The sequence below is a fragment of the Biomphalaria glabrata genome, chromosome 17 (assembly GCF_947242115.1).
Source record: "Biomphalaria glabrata chromosome 17, xgBioGlab47.1, whole genome shotgun sequence".
Lineage (NCBI taxonomy): Eukaryota > Metazoa > Mollusca > Gastropoda > Planorbidae > Biomphalaria > Biomphalaria glabrata.
The window spans coordinates 7,595,066-7,609,826 of NC_074727.1; the positions used below are offsets into that span (position 1 = coordinate 7,595,066).

General features: G+C 37.4%; 1 protein-coding gene across 6 annotated transcripts in view; it reads left to right on the forward strand.

The window, feature by feature from the left end:
* LOC106059853 (zinc finger protein squeeze-like) overlaps positions 1–14,761 on the forward strand; it is a 123,554-nt gene that overhangs the window by 15,937 nt on the left and 92,856 nt on the right. Inside the window, exon 1 of one of the 6 annotated variants that reach the window (XM_056016140.1) lies at positions 11,550–11,929. The exons of the other annotated variants lie outside the window; for them this stretch is intronic. The gene's annotated coding sequence lies outside the window, so the exon portion shown is untranslated. Of the gene's footprint in view, positions 1–11,549; positions 11,930–14,761 lie in introns of those variants that run through there. 6 annotated transcript variants of the gene reach the window in all.

Sequence of the window (14,761 nt, forward strand, 5' to 3'; positions counted from 1 at the left end):
TTTTTTCTAGATCTCTTGTGTATTTTCTGTCTGTGTGTAAATATTTCATAACAATGTGTGTATATCTTTCGTAACAATGTGTGTAAATCTTTCGTAACAATGTGTGTATATCTTTCGTAACAATGTGTGTATATCTTTCGTAACAATGTGTGTAAATCTTTCGTAACAATGTGTGTAAATCTTTCGTAACAATGTGTGTAAATCTTTCGTAACAATGTGTGTAAATCTTTCGTAACAATTTCTCTTGCAGAATTATTGTTTTTCGTTTTTCTCTAAATCCTTTTCATTCAAAAAAAAACTTTTTTTTGGGGGGGGGGGCGGGATTTGGGGTAAAGGGAACAAATAGTTTGTCGCAACGCTAGCTTAAAAGCTCACGAAATGATGGCGAATAACCCGTTCTGTGTTGTATGCGACCATGCGCTCTGGGCTATTGCCCGAACACTTTTGCTCTTACATTCTTGTTTGCGTCAAGTGTGCTCTCTTTGTTGGTCAGCGTTTTTCAATTACGTACACACACGTACACACAGGTACACACGCGTATTCACATAACTTTGACCTGAACATAGGTGTAGTCTACATGAGGGCTTTCATAGTCCAAGAGCAACAAACAAATATAAAAACAATAACAATAGGACAAACAATAAATATAGCTCCTTCTATCTTTAACCTAAAAAAAAATCTAAAGTCAATGTTTAGATTTTTAAAATAGAAATTACAATGTAGATGGACAAGGCAAAGTGTCAGTCGGAGACACTCCGCCCCACCCCTTTATATTTTTAAACAAAGCTTATATCCACTCGCTCTGCCTGTCTGTCTGCATGGTATAAAGTTTGAACATGTTTATTCTACTATTTCCCATTCTCGGATCAAGTTACAACTTTGTAAAGTTATTCATTGAACCTGACAAAACATGAATAAAAAATTGATTGATAATTGGTCAATTAATTATTGGTTATTAATTATTTTGTTTGATTACGAAATAAGGGGAATAAATGCTACTTAATATGCGATGTGGATTGATATATACAGGAGTTAGTCCCCTTATTACGTTTTGACATGTTTTTTTCTCCCACTTCCCATTCTCGGATCAAGTTGAATTATGCAAAATTATTCATAGTCGATAACTATATACGAATCAATCTGAAAATTAACCAGTTAATTAATCTTTTAGTACTAATTAATGAGTTTTGGTTTTATATAACAGAAAGGGAGATAACCCCTGTAATTTTCAGATAAATGGCATTAATTAGAGGTTATTTCTCCGTAGATAAGCTTTGGTTTTAAAATGTATTCTTTTTTTTCTATTGCTTTTATTTACGACAAAATTAGCGACAACTTTACTGTATCATTATTTTCTGTATTAGCAATATTTCCAACGTTGAAGGTCGAGGTATAACATTTCACACAACGTCAGTTTTCATGTATGTATATCCTTGATTGATGTGGGTTTATATAGATAAAAACAAAACAAAAGATACATCTAAGCGGTTTCATGTTCCGGTGACAGTCAACTTCAGCCGCTATTAATTAGACATAATAATACGGAGTAAACAATACAGACACGATGTCAGAGCCAAGGACACAAACCGCCAAATCTCTTTCCGGGCAGTGAGCTGAAACTAGATAGCTAAGAGAGTTTGTGTTTCACACACAAACTTAGAGGCGGGGCCCAGCGGGTCCGCCTATGTGTCCGTTGTTTGGTAAGCAATGCAGATGCAAAGACGGGTTTTGATATTTAAAATACAAACGTTAGAAGCTATGAGCTACAAACTATTAGATTCCGAGTTCCTTTCAGCCATCGAATTAGACAAAAAGAAAACAAACAAACAAACACCCCTACATCCTCCAAAATTTGGAGGCGATTTCCTTTCTTTTCTTATGTATAAACGTGTATTGTACTAGAAGCTATTATAAGAGAAACTTGCGTAACATAATATAGGACTATGAAGTTGTTTTTTTGCACACTTTAATGACTTTTCGTTTATATATGTCCCTATTCCATTCCCTCGTGTTTTCTCGTTACTGCTTCAATTTATGATCCCCACCTGATGAAGGTTGAGCACAATAAAGAGGAAGAACTACATGTAATAAATATTTATGTTTCTATATTTATAAGTTTATATATTTAAACCTTTATCGGATAATATTGGATAAATTGTTAGTATGAAATAATTAAAGGTTTAAAATGAATAATGATGATCTTGAAGAATGTATAGATGAAATGAATAACATTGTGAAGTAATGCGAACATAATGTTCTACAATGGAGAAAAACCCCCACAAAAAAGCAAAACAAGAAAACAACAACTTAGAAAGGAAAGAGAACAAATGCGTTAGGTGTACACATTAACCCAAACATTGAAGCATATTTAAAGTGGAATATTCTCAATGTTGGTTTGAAATCATTGTCAGAATTACATAAACATCTGTAGTGTTTCTCTTAAGTATTTCAATAAGGGTTACACAATAAATTAGGCAGCCAAACCCAAAAACAACAAAATCATGCAGAGAGTTTCTCTGTTCTCTCTGGTTTCTCCGACGAAGACCTCTTAGCCCGAACCTGTAATGTTACCACACTTATTTTCAGATCTCAAATACGTGCTGTGAATTTCCATACTGGGCAACTCTGACCCTGCCATTTTTTGTCTCCCTAACTTCAATGACTACACATGAAAAGGAAGGTTCTACCTAATCTAGTTATCTCTCAACTCAAAAGTAGAAGGGGGAAAAAAAAAAGAGATTTGGAAGGAAATAAGGTGACCCAGTTTTCTGGGAACGGAACAACACGCTGGTTACACACGGGCATGTCTCTATGTTACACCTCCACTTCTGCTGAATCAACCTAGGCCTGCGCGAAATTAGGGCAGGTATGGAGAGAGAGAGAGAGAGAGAGAGACTCACCACTCCTGGTTTTATTTCCCCCCCCCCTCTCCTATTTTTTTTCTCCCCCAAGGTATCACTAGTAGCAATGGAGAAGGAGCGAATAACAAAAATACATCATTGGACCTAAAAATAAAAAAAAAACAAGGGGGGGGGGTGAGGGAAAGGTGGACGCCTGCTCTGGAGGCATGGACGGGAATGCGGCATGCATGCAGTTCAGAATCAACCGTGGCCATAGATTGGCATAGATCGACCTGAAAAAAAAAATGTCGCTCAAGGATTTTTTTTTTTTACGCCACCAACACTCGACCGAGAGCTTAAAAATAGCAACTACCCCCCCCCCTTCCTCACCCCCCTTTTTTTTTTGCGTTGAATGTCTCATCGGAGCGCTTTAAAAGAGAAGGGGGTGGAGAGAAAAGTGTATACACGAAATGGAATCTGTGCGTGCGTGTGTGGAGAAATCTCTTAAGTCTGTGGAGAAAAAAAAAAAGGAAAACATGTATAGATATTAAAGGCATAATATTTTCAGGCCTTCAAAGTCAAGGGCGTTAACTGAGAATGTTTGTATCGATCCCACCACCGCTCGCGCTAAGTAACATACAGTTTCTTTTCGGTAATGTTCTGTCTTTAGAGCAGTGATTCCCAAAGTGGTCTATATAGACCCCCATGGGTCTACGAAGACTTCCAAGGGGTCTACGGAAGTGAAAAAAAAAATTGGGGGTCTATGAGATGTCCATGGGGGTCCACGATAATGGATTTCATTTAAGTAGGTCATGACTTTAATTTTTACATTCCATTAATGTAATTATTTCATACGCTATATATATGATTTGCACCTTAGTATTTGTTGTATCTAATTTCAAGACTTATTTATCTGCGTGTAAGAAATGTAGATTGTACAGCATTGATTATTTAAAATTGAGATTCAGTCCTTCCTTGTCAAACAAGCGGTTGCCTAAGTGATTTTTTATGATGATATGAAACCAATTACTCTGGAGGATCATTTGAGACAATACCACCCAAAAAAAAAGGGTAAAGGTTTGAACAACTTTCGAAGTCTCAAAGACCCACAAAATCTCTCGTCAACACCATTTAGTGAAGATGTTGGTTTGTGAGCGTCTTACAAGATCTCTTTATTTATAGCCAAAATACGGGAAACACTTTAGATAATACATTGATTTTACCAGCTGTTGAAGTAGTTTTAAAAACTTATTTACACAGACCTACATCTTATATTATTAAACGAATTTTTTTAAAGCAACATTACAATTCAAGGGCACATCGGCGGTACCCGGGTATGAGCTATAACAGTATACGCCTTTTATGTATTTCTTTGGAAATGACATACAGACATACACAGTTAGGGATCAGCGCGTTGCAGCCTCTTACAGGATGTACACTGTGTACTGCAAACAGCCCAAAGGTTGCCGGCACCTTATTTTTCCTCAGGGTTGACCTACGAAACCTTTCCCGTGCTTGGGTACAGCTGCAAGGCAGCAGAGATTTGAATTCAGTTTTCCTTCTGCTAGGTGGGCTGCAAGCCAAGGCTAACGTGTCCCTCTCGCCCAAAGCTTACTGGTTTAGGCACCAAATTACTCGCCTTTGCCCATTCTCCTGTTAATGAAAACAGTTCCGCGGTCCCCAAATTTGAGCCAGACATGAAAGATCAAGAAATACACGAGAAACTGCTCTATGCGAAAAGCTTTTGTAATGATACTTAAGGCAATTTAATTAATTAATTAATATTTAATGTTTGGAATACTTAATAGAACAACAAATTCCTATATGGAACCTAATACCCGTAGAAAAGAATGATGAACCTGCAAAAAAACAAACAAAAACATTCCAGTGTATTTGGTGATTCCAGTAATAAATATTGTTATTTTAATAGATTTAAATATGAATTTTATCAATTCTATAACTAAAACAAAGCTTTTAATTTTTTCACTCTTCGACTCACAACAGTTAATAATTTGTTTAATTAATGGAATTGATGAATTGGCAAAAACATAAGTTAAGCAGGGATCTACCGAAATCCAGAAAACATGTTAAAGGGTCTACGAGACAAAAAAGTTTGGGAACCACTGCTTTAGAGTTTGTAACTACCGCACCAAATGGAAGAAATTATGTAACGTTTTTGTAATATTTCGATTGAAGAATCCAGTGTTATAGTTAAGTGCGCGCGTGTGTGTGTGAGAGAGAGAGTGTTGTTCGTTCTGGCTGAAGGGTTGATATTGCAGAGTTATTAACAACGTGCACGACGTGTCAACAATAGCAATATCAAGGTCTGCTCATTCTAGGGTTTGTCACGTGCGTTCATGTCTGTGCCTGCATTAAAAATGTAAAACAAACACACACACACAGGACACACACACATCTGTAAATGTGCAAAATGTGTTATTTTTCCCATCATGCGTAACTCTGTCTGTGGGAATTATTATATATATATATATATATATATATTTGTAAGTATAAACAAATGAAGATTTTTTTTAGGTGGTCTCGGGCTTGCATAATCTCGGAAATGGCTGTGGAGTTCGATCTTCTCTGTATTGCATTTGGTGGGGGGGGGGGGAGAGGGGGCATCGTTGCTTCGTCTTCATTACATTCAAGTCAAATGGCGAGTTTTTTCACGAGGTTGTTCTTATTAGAGCGCTTACAATCTGGCACTAATAATATACATCCAAAATAACCGCCACAACTGCAAACTAAATGTTGTGTCTATATCTGTAAGGAACGACAACTGCAGCTTGTTGTGATATTAATTTTGGCTAATTAACTTTGGTTGAATCTTTTATGTATGGAGGCAAATCTCTAAATAGTTTATATTTTGATTTATCCTGTCTACAGAACAGCAAATAATTGATTTAAAATAAAATAAAAATGTAAATTTTATGCACTATTTAGAACTGTAGAGTTAGATTTCTATTCCTCGTTGTATTACCAATATTTTGTATTACTTCAGTTTTCGTATATCATTATATACAATTCCCAACCCAGTATCGCCGATATTTAAACATTTTTAGTTTCTTTATACTTTTTACAAAGGCTTTCATCGGATAGCTAGAGCACCTCTACATATTGCTTTCTTTTCTTTATTCTTCCTCCTATCGTTTTTTATTGTTTAAAGTACGTAAATTGGATTTAAACAAGGTTACAAAGACAGTTTGTGTGAAACACAAACTCAAAATCGGCCCCCGAAATGGTCCACCCAGGCAGGTAAAAAGGCAGGTTTCAATATTTTCAGAAAGAACATTAGAATGAAATTCTATCAAAGACAAATGACAGAGAAGAATGTAGAAAGATTGTTGAAAGATCTTGTGTGGTGTCCACCTTATATGCATACTAAATAGATGATTTCTCTTAAAAAACTTACGTAACTTAGCAATACAAATGAAAAAAAAAATTTTGACAAAAAAAATTAAACCCATTGCATAAATGTGTTACAAATATGGTATACAATGATTCCTCTACTAAAGAGCCTTCAGAATTTGTTACTATTAATATTGAATAGTTGTAAAAGAGGTGTATTTTTATGAAAAAACTGCTTGCATAAGTGATTTGAAAAATTAGATTTTTCGTTTTCAGAAAAGAAAAAAGTAGCCGTTGCATCATAACTTTGAATGTTATAAAATATTATGATGTCGGATTTTCACTATCTTTGCTAGTTTACGAGATCTAACTGGGACGGACGGACGGACGGACAGACATTCCACACAAAACTAATAGCATCTTTTCCCCTTTCGGGGGCCGCTAAAAATTAAAAATGTAAAGAAAGAGCAGGTTACTGGGATTAACTTTTACTATACAAATCTCCAGTTGACAAGCTAAATATTTATATGCTATATCAGTGTTGAGGCATTCTATAAACAATGGTAACGATCGAACCCCCTTATATGACCTCGCATATATATAACCCGCTGAATCAACTCACTGGGCCTCCTATAAATAGTCCCAACTTTAGTCGCATATTTCACATTATCAAAGGTGGAGCACACTTTATTCTAATGATATAAACCAAATTTGTGTTCATACCAACTCATATAATAGGGGATGATCCTACAGGTTATTAAGAGGTCCAACAATTAAAGGTCGACCATTTAAAATGTGCTCATGCGGCACATATATGGGCTCGCTGAACAGATGGAGGCGAGCTTGGCTTATCTGCGAGATCAACGCCTGCCAGGCCGCATAGAAATGTTTGCATTATTCATAGTGTTGCTGTTTATCATACAAACATAAATATATATATATATATATACGTACATATATATATATGTGTGTGTATATACATAGCGGGTGAACGTTCAGAGTTCACAAGGTGAACCCGAGCTAATAGACAGCACCGGGAAAGACTTTACATTTACATGTTCCAGGGTTGGTGAGTTTGAGTATCAACAATTTAATTGAGTCATATTAGTTCATTGAAATAAAACTAAGTCTTTTTCAATTCCTACCACTTGAACTGTGAAATGGTCATAAGGTGGTCATGTAGTTGGTGGAATGTGCTTAAAGACTATTTTGAAAGAAATCACTAATGTCAAGTTGAGATTTCGCACATAGTATTTTAGCTAAGTTGAAACAATTGCGTAGATTTGATCGAGGTCAATCGTTAAATACAAGGTTTCAACACTGACCTGCGACCCTAACCCCAACCTATGTGCAGTTTAAACCAATAGCTCGTTGACACTTCACAGGACTGTAAGACGTGTTCTACTCTAAACTGCCCACAGCGTAGGTCAGTGTTGAGACCCTCTATTACGATTAGTCTCGGTTTGATACCCCATACAGACCAATTTTTTCTCCCATTTTCTTTTTCAATGACAGAAAATGAATGGTTAATTTACAGCATTAATAAGGTAGGAATTGAGTTCTAGACATTTTTGATACATAGCAACCTTCTAAATAAATGAACATATTTGTTTTTATACCGTAAGGTCTCCTCTGGGGTAAAATTTTAGTTAAGCCCCCATTAAATCTCTGCCTCTGACTGTGAGGTCACAGCTCCCTGGTATTGCACTGTGACTATAGCTACTTTCATACCAAGGCAAGCTTTGGACATGCTCCGTAAATAAAGCCATATACGGACTTTGACCCTTTTTTTTTGGTGTCAGTTGTCATTGGAGAAGAAGGGTAGTTCTGGTGTGGTGGTGGTGGTGGTGGGAAGGGGGGTCAAGTGTGTAGTACTGTACCAGATTACAAACGATGTGACCTATATTTACTGTTTAAAAAGTATTGACTATAATAACTGATAAGTTGGCATGATATTAAAAACTACCCATGCAGTAGTGGGTGTGGCAGATGTGATAGTTTTGAGCTTTGATTTCCTTTATTGTTGACGTTCGGTCGTTGGTTTGTAGCTCCAAACATCTAGTACAACTGAACCGATGTAGGCGTATTACATTTTATATTGATAACATTTTAAAATAACTTGGACAAACTTTTCTGTTGAACTTAAACTCAGTATAACTTTTATAACACTAGACACAGATTCAACTTGAGATATAGATCTAATAGTAATGAAATAAACTGACATTGAAACAAACCCTAACTCACTGCAAAACAAAAAAAAAACAAAAACAAAAACAAACCACGTCTTTACTATTTCAAATCTCTGGGTCGTCTGCCATTCTTAACATTTGGTTATGACAGACGCTGTCGTGGTGTCATCATTCTCCAAGACTAAAAATGAATACTCCCTTTCTTCATCATCGCCTTGGAAACGCAAACTCCATAAAATTTAGGCTAGTGTTTCTTTACGTGTATATATTGTCTACCTCTTTATACCAGTGGTTCTCGTCGCATATATAGCGAACCTCTTTATACCAGTATTTCTTTACGTGTATATATTGTCTACCTCTTTATACCAGTGGTTCTCGTCGCATATATAGCGAACCTCTTTATACCAGTGTTTCTTTACGTGTATATATTGTCTACCTCTTTATACCAGTGGTTCTCGTCGCATATATAGCGAACCTCTTTATACCAGTGTTTCTTTACGTGTATATATTGTCTACCTCTTTATACCAGTGGTTCTCGTCGCATATATAGCGAACCTCTTTATACCAGTGTTTCTTATCGCATATATAGCGAACCTCTTTATACCAGTGTTTCTTATCGCATATATAGCGAACATCATTATACCATTGTTTCTTATTGCATATATAGCGAACATCTTTATACCATTGTTTCTTATCGCATATATAGCGAACATCTTTATACCATTGTTTCTTCTTGTATATATAGCGAACCTCTTTATACCAGTGTTTCTCATCGCATATATAGCGAACCTCTTCATACCAGTGTTTCTTATCAAATATATAGCGAACCTCTTCATACCAGTGGTTCTCGTCGCATATATAGCGAACCTCTTTATACTAGTGTTTCTCATCGCATATATAGAATACCTCTTTTCAACAGTGATTTTCTGTATACCAATGTATCTCAACGCATATCTAGCGTACCTCCTTATACCAAGTGCCTTTTTTTTATTACCGTTCTCTCTTTTGTTTTTTTCGTTATTAACACACATAGAAGGAGAACGAGACAGAGGAGAGGGGAGAGGAGAAGTAGATAGAGGAGAGAGGACTTAGAGAGGAGTGAAGAAGGGAGAGATGAAGAGAGGAGAAATAAGGGTAGAGAGGTAGTGAGAGGAGAAAGATGGGAAACTTTGTCAGTTTGTTCTAACAAAATACTGTTTGTAATTGTGTGTTTGTACGTGCGTGTTTGTTTTGTTTGTATCTATGTGTGCATGTATGAGCCAGCGTCTTACAGACACAATTAAAGAAATATTGAGATAGTAAATAAAATAACATTGTGTCAACATAAGGGGTTGGTGCTGGAGGTGAAGCGATGAGCGGAGAATCATCTTTACCTCCCCTCCACTTAATCATGTAATGTTTTATATTATATAATGAGTCTTAATCCGAAGCCATTTTTTTCCCGGCATTCTTGTGATTTGTCATTTTCCCCCCGTCTTGTCAACTTTTCTTTTGTCTCATAAAGATGCAGTTAGAAACTGTTATAGTTGGTGTCTTAATTACCGGAAATTACCGGTGCCTAAATTACCGGTGCCTAAAATTCTAGTGCATGAATTTCCTACGTTATTTACAAAGCTAATATCAACTCACTCTGTATGAAACAAATGTGTACTCGTTATTTCTCCCACTTCCCTTTATCGGATCGAAGTTGAAACTTTGCACAATAATTCGTTGTTCCTAACAAAGTATGAATCAATAAAAAAATAATTATTAATTAACTAGTGGTAATTTACTTAAATTAGTTTGATATTGATTAAGGGAAATAAATCTTACAGTATTGATAGATATGGCTATAAATATACAGTTCTTCTCCTTAGGTAACATTTTTTAATTATTTTAACAAATGTTTACTTTTTCTTTTTTTTTTGTTCTTTTACATTAAAAGCTCATTATGTTGTTACACGTAGAGAGGCAATACGTTCCACCGATCCTGGTCCATACGTTTAGGTCCTGCACTGACCTTTCATTAGGGTAGAAGTGGGGGGGGGGAGGCTTTTTCCCAACTGGTGACGAGGTTGACGTATCTCCAGGACTTAAGACAGTCGAAGTGCCATCCCTTTCCCAGGCATGACATGCACTGATGACACAATGTGTGTTTCACCTTCAACTCACTCTATTCTTGCGCTCACAAGTAACCTTGGGACCGGCAGAGAGAGAGAAAGAGAGAGAGAGAGAGAGAAAGACGTAATTAGGGGGGGGGGGCGGCCTCAACAGCATCCACACCGTTCTCCATTATACTGGGTTTTTTTTCCGGCTTCGCTCAGTGGCAGTGTACGTTAGTTTTTTATCTGCTAATCTAACTTCTTGACCTAGATGTGTAGCCAGAGAGGGGAGGTAAGTATAAAATAACTCTCGTACATATTTCCCTCCCCCCCCTCTCTCAATTATTTATATCTACTAGACCTAACTAATCTTATGCCCTGTTTTTTTTTTTTTTTGATGTGTGTGGGGGGGTGTGGCGGGTTGTGGGGGAAATATGCATTTAGATATCCTCGTCTCTAATTCGTCCTAATCCCTTGCCTAACTATCTGCCATTTGTCTGCAGATCTGTTTCTGCTCAAGCGCATGGAATGTTAGAATCACAACGTAACACACACCGATTCCTTTCTGTTATTCCGACTCAAAACTCCCATGACAAGTACAGCCTTGGCTCGCATGTGTTTTGTTTCTGCTTTGAGTGTGTGTGTGTGTGTGTTATTACCTGCCCTCTCTCGCGCCAAATGTAGGTCAAGGAGTTAGTAGATTAGCAGAGAAACATACACGCCTACAAATTACCACTAGGCGAGGACTAGGACGAGGGGGAAAAAAAACGATTGGTAAGGTGGTGTAGTGCTGTTGGACCAGTGTAGTTTTTTTTTTTTTTAAGTGGACACCCCTTTCCCCTCCGTTCCCGACTCTGTTCCAGTTACCCCACACTGCATACATTTAGCTTATGACGTCGTCAAAAAGAAAAAAAAAAGCAGCGTATTTTAAAGTTGAAAAGAGACCTAACAATGGGGGTCAATGCAAGCCACGGCACCTATTCATGCATACTACCGCCCACTCCACCCTCTCTACACGCGCTGAGGGACTGTGGAATGGTTGGGGGGGGGCTAACGGGAGCTGGGGATAGGAGGGAGGCATGCTGTGTGTGGGTGTGGTGAGGCGTCGAAGTGCTAGTTTTTTTTTGTTTTTTTTTTCGTACCTGCTTGTTTGTGCCATGCCATGCAGGTAGTAGGTCCTGAATGTGATCAATACGTCACTCACGGACCATTCTATGACCTAATATGCGTGGCTTCCTGTTCTAATGCCTTGACAGCTCGGTGTCTTAGTACCTTGAACAGTTATAAGAACTTGTTTACAATGCTTTACAGTTTGCCGCGAATAATGAATATAAAATACATGTTTAACTAGAGTCTCTTAGTACTAGGTATGCAACTTTAAAAAGCATACGTGAGTTCGTTTGATTATAGGCTGCAGTTTATGAAATTCATGAAACAACCTTTCTGTTGGATTCTTATTTTAGTGCCAGTAAGTACTATGTCAAGAGGCTGGTGTTAAATTAACTCTCTCAGCCCTGTGTAAATCAAATGTCACAACTTTCCCTTCTGTTATGCATATACCTGGAACTAAAAAAAAAACGCAGATTAGTTATCTGCACTCGCCGTCTGCTCGCACTTAATCGGATTACACTACCATAAAATCTCAACTTTTATTAATTTTTTTTTTATATCGTCTGCTGCTCTCGATAATTCATGTCTACTCCTTAACTCTTTCTCTCCTAACTGACGATACCAACGTTGATTCCACCAGAATGTGGTAAATAATTACGGAGAGAAAGAGTTAAAGAAGACCTGGTACGTGGAGAACGTGCAATGGCTTTGGAAATGTCTGCACGCCCCCCCCCCCCCTTTTTTATTTTTGGTTGGACCACAAAATAAAAATTATTAGGATCCAAAAATAAGACTTCTATCGAATCACTTGTATTACCTATGACTTACAACTGGAGCAACGGAAGTCATGTTTAATACCTTGTACTCATAAAAATAGTTCACCGAGATATTGGTTTCATTCATTTTCCCTTCTACCAGTTTTATATCATAAGCTTTATGTTACATTTCTCGCCCCCTGTTAAAGTTACAACGAGCATACAGTATAATCGGTATATCACAAAGTACAAAACAAATATGTTAATAAACGTACAGATTATTACACTTTTGTATGTAGGTTCATGAGGAAAGTGTATGTACTTTATTTAATATTTCCCCGTATGGGCTATTCACATATCTACAGTGTATTTATATTGTTACTTCTTCATGACAAAGAAACATGACTATATCTAAACGACAATTTCTTAAGCCCACATTGAGTACGACATTAAAAGACTACACTAGAAATGGTGGGGATATGTTTTGTTTTTCTAAATCTTAAGACATTATTCTAAAAAAAAAGTCGCTATTTAAAAACTATATTACACGAGCACAACGACATAAGTGTCAAAATCCCAACTTCATGTGGAGTTGATCTAGACACGGTTCGGTTGTTACCTCTCACCCACCTCGATCAACAGAGGACCGGTACCAACAGAGGACCGGTACCAAACAGAGGACCGGTACCAAACAGGACCGGTATCAACAGAGGACCGGTACCAAACAGAGGACTGGTACCAACAGAGGACCGGTACCAAACAGAGGACCGGTACCAACAGAGGACCTGTACCAACAGAGGACCTGTACCAAACAGAGGACCGGTACCAACAGAGGACCTGTACCAAACAGAGGACCGGTACCAACAGAGGACCTGTACCAAACAGAGGACCTGTACCAAACAGAGGACCGGTACCAAGAGAGGACCTGTACCAAACAGAGGACCGGTACCAACAGAGGACCTGTACCAAACAGAGGACTGGTACCAAACAGAGGACAGGTACCAAACAGGACCGGTATCAACAGAGGACCGGTACCAACAGAGGACTGGTACCAACAGAGGACCGGTACCAACAGAGGACCGGTACCTACAGAGGACCGGTATACCAGTACGTTATGATCATTTAATTAATATCAACGAAATGAGATTGTCAGGACTTACAAGGACATTAAGGTGAACAGGACATGTGCGGCTTTATTGGTCACTTGTTTCTAAACAGGATACATTCAAATAAGTTTGGGATAATTGTACAGGTACTCTTTATGGGACAGGTGTGTCTTTATTGGTCACTTGTTTCTAAACAGGATACATTCAAATAAGTTTGGGATAATTGTACAGGTACTCTTTATGGGACAGGTGTGTCTTTATTGGTCACTTGTTTCTAAACAGGATACATTCAAATAAGTTTGGGATAATTGTACAGGTACTCTTTATGGGACAGGTGTGTCTTTATTGGTCACTTGTTTCTAAACAGGATACATTCAGATAAGTTCGGGATAATTATACATGTACTCTTTATGGGACAGGTGTGTCTTTACGAGAAAACTCATACAATGTGTATATAAAATTAAGTGATAAGTATAAGTTTATGAAAACATGCCTTCTTGATAAGTGTCTCCAAGAGAGAATGAAGTTTTCAACTGCCTTCACCCATTTGGTAATTATTTTGTTTGGTATCTCGAACAAGGGAAAGACAATGTACTCGACTGAAGTGGTGGTATACGCCTAATCAGTCCCCTTTATAGGTCGCCGCTTCAGAGCAACTTTATACAAACAATAGATAACTATACGATTTCATTTCATAGGCTCCTCACTATCAGGTCCCCCCTCCCCCCCCCCTTTTTTTTTTGTAAATGCTTTAAAAAAAGCGACTACGTTAAAAATTCCCCCTGATATCCCCTCCCCCCCCCCACCTTTGACAGAGCTAAAATCATGAAATAGCGCTAAACAAACACAATGGGTACAATTGAATGTTGGTCTAAATCTATTACAAATTTAATGTCATGACTGACACAAAACTAATTTATACAATTACACTTCGTATAAGCTTTTATTAGTATTTTTTTTATTAAAGTTTTTTTTTTCTTGTTTTAAAGTTCGAACTACCAACGTCAGTACTTTTAATAAGAAGGTTAGAAAAAAAACAACAACAACTCATAGATGTAGATCAAAGTAAAAATAGAATCGAGTATCCCGCAGCTGTCTACGACATTTCGACCCTATCACGTGTCATTCAAAAGATTTTATGATAGCCTTGTTTTAATGTGACCTTTTTTTGGTTCAGGTCATACAAACTAAAACTTGATAAAGTTTTTAACCAAATGCTTTCGCGTGAATCTGTCGATTTTTTTGGGCTCCCGAAAGGGGAAAAGACACTATTAATTTTGTGTGGAATGTCTGTCCGTCCGTCCGCCCCGTTTCGATCTCGTAAACTAG